At 43.5% G+C, this 2,786-nt stretch overlaps 1 non-coding gene across 1 annotated transcript; it reads right to left on the bottom strand.

Moving 5' to 3' along the window:
* Positions 1-2,034: 2,034 nt before the first annotated feature.
* Positions 2,035-2,118, bottom strand: TRNAL-UAA (transfer RNA leucine (anticodon UAA)). Its single transcript has one exon. It is a non-coding gene; the product is annotated as a tRNA-Leu (tRNA).
* Between the last annotated feature and the right edge of the window lie 668 nt (positions 2,119-2,786).

Raw genomic sequence — 2,786 nt, 5'->3', positions numbered from 1 at the left:
GGGGACCTTGATCATGGGAAGGAAATTTACAGAAGAATAAAAAATGGGATGGAGCGCAATCGGCAGACATTGTCCGCTCCTGACTGAAAGCTTACCATTATCATTAAAAAGTAAGGTGTACAATCAGTGCATTCTACCGGTGCTGACATATGGGATAGAAAGTTGGAGACTGCCAAAGAAGCTTGAAAAGAAGTTAAGGGCCGCGCAAAGAGCGATGGAACGAAGAATGCTAGGCGTAACGTTAAGAGACAGAAAGAAAGCGGTATGTATCAGAGAGCAAACGGGGATAGCCGATATTCTAATTGATGTTACGAGAAAGAGATGGAGCTGGGCAGGTCACGTAATGCTTAGGTTAGATAGCCGGTGGACCATTAGGATTACAGAATGGGTGCCAAGAAAAGGGAAGCGCAGTCGAGGATGGCAGAAGATTAAGGGGGGTGATGAGATTAAGAAATTCGTAAGCGCTAGCTGGAATCGACACAAGGAAACAGCACATGACATGCCCGCTTGCACGTCGTGATTGCACTGTTCGCAAGCGTTCCGCGCAAAACAAACATACACTCTACACTCTAAAAATAGTTGCACCCTTTGAGGTGTATATTTGCCACACAACGATAATCGTCATCTGTCTTGTCCGTATTTCCTTTCCTTAACGCGGCGAGCCCGGTACTTCACATTAACGAACGGCATGCGCGTTATCAGCATGACACAGCATTCCCGACAGGAAAGTAACGAGCACAGCGTTTTCAAGAAAGGAAATGCGGGCAAGACAGATGACGATTATTGTAGTGTGGCAAATATACACTTCAAAGGGTGTAAACTTTTCTTGGGGTGTAAAACTAAATTACGCCCTTTGGGGTGTATGTTTGCCACACAACAATAAACGTCATCTGTTTTGTCCGCATTTCCTTTCTTTAACTCTGAGCCCGGTACTTCCCAGTAACTAACGGCATGCGCGTTGTCCGCATGACATAGCATTCCCGACAGGAAAGTAGCGGGCGCGGCGTTTTCAAAAAAGGAAACGCAACCAAGGCAGATGACGAGTATTGTTGTGTGGAAAGATACGACTGAAAAGGTGTAAACTTTTCTTACACTCTAAGAAAAGTTTACACCCTTTGGAGTGCATATTTGCCACACAACCGTAATCGTCATCTGTCTTGCCCGTATTTCCTTTCTTGAAAACGCTGCGCTCGTTACTTTCTTGTCGGGAATGCTATGTCATGCTGATAACGCGCATGTCGTTCGTTACTGGAAAGTACCGGGCTCGCCGCGTTAAAGAAAGGAAATGTGGACAAGACAAAGGACGATTATTGTTGTGTGGCAAATATACACCTCAAAGGGTGCAACTGTTTTTAGAGTGTAGAGTGCAGCATTTAGCCGGGTGCGCTGCCACTGCATCTGCTTGTCGCTATCATGAACGAGGAAAGCACATCGCTAAATAAATGGCACAGCCAAAGCCTGCACTGCCCTGTCGCCTTTTATGCGGCAGTACGCCCTGCTAGATGCTATGTTCGTTTGTACGCGGACAGTTTGGGAGCCCTAAAATCACGGCGCGCAAGCGGCTATGTCACGTGGTATTATTTTTTGTATTTCGCGGGCATCCGTAGTAAGCTGGAAAACCAATACTTAATAGATAGAAAGTTAGAAACTGTCTTGGAAACTGTTTTGGAAGGCGCTCTACAACTTTCCAATTGAATTCTTTTGCCTAACTTCGTTGCTTCACAAGTTGTTTAATTAATATTGACTAATCACCTAATTAAGCAAAATACAAGAAATAGCACAATGCATGCAAAAGTGAGCAACGTGCATGTGGTTGTGTCGTCTTAGAGTGCATCGGCATATTTTTAAACTCTGGCTAAAGTTATCTTAAACACCCTGTACATATGTCACCAATGTTACCATCTTATTGCTAATTCTAACAAAAGTTGGCAGCATCATCCACAGATGAAACACTGGGAGTCTCGGATTGCAAAATACAAAGTATCCTGCCGTGACAAGACGTATACAATCAAAGAAAAAAAAGATCGGAAGAGTTGTCAGGAGTGGGGTTCGAACCCACGACCTCTTACGAGGACCAGAGCTTAAATCTGGCGCCTTAGACCACTCGGCCATCCTGACGGGGGACGTCCACGGCACCGTTCCTAACATCGACTTTAGTTCGAGCGAAGAATGCAGGGCTCTGAGGTAAGTCGATCCAAACAGCCGTTGTTCACCCATGTGCGTGTTTTCCGTCACCGTGCACACCAATATTACGTCAAACGTCGTTCCGTGTATTTCTTAAATACGAACAAATTAAGACGTATTATGCCGGAATGTAAGCATTGTTATGCAACTTCTTTAGCATGCAAGGCACAACGTTAGTTCTAACTTTTCTGATCCTGTCAACTCTAAACTATTTTTTCATGTAGTCGATGCAAGAGGGAAAAATATTGCTTTACCAATCCATTTTCTTGTTTTTTCTTTTGCTTTCCCACCCACCACTTTGCAGCAACTCCCATGTCTGACATAAACGTTGCCTAAATGTTGGAATTGTTTTTGTAAGTAGTTTACCGGTATTCTGAGCCCGTGCCTCTTAGAAAAAAGTTGTGCTTTACGTTTGTAGGCGTTTGCGCCTTATTAATATTGAATTTTAGTGCAACGCTGCATGAAAATATGCACCGAGTTATTAGCAGTACCCATTGGTATTCTAATTTCGCTTTTTAATGAATGAATAAAATGAATGAATGAATTAATTAATTAATTAATATCAAAGTGCGTATCACGGTCCTAGAAGATGGCAGCACTTT

Source organism: Dermacentor andersoni, chromosome 2 (assembly GCF_023375885.2).
Source record: "Dermacentor andersoni chromosome 2, qqDerAnde1_hic_scaffold, whole genome shotgun sequence".
In the NCBI taxonomy this organism is placed as follows: Eukaryota; Metazoa; Arthropoda; class Arachnida; order Ixodida; family Ixodidae; genus Dermacentor; species Dermacentor andersoni.
The sequence above is the reverse complement of the archived record's forward strand: the minus strand, read 5'-3'. Positions and strand labels throughout refer to the sequence as shown.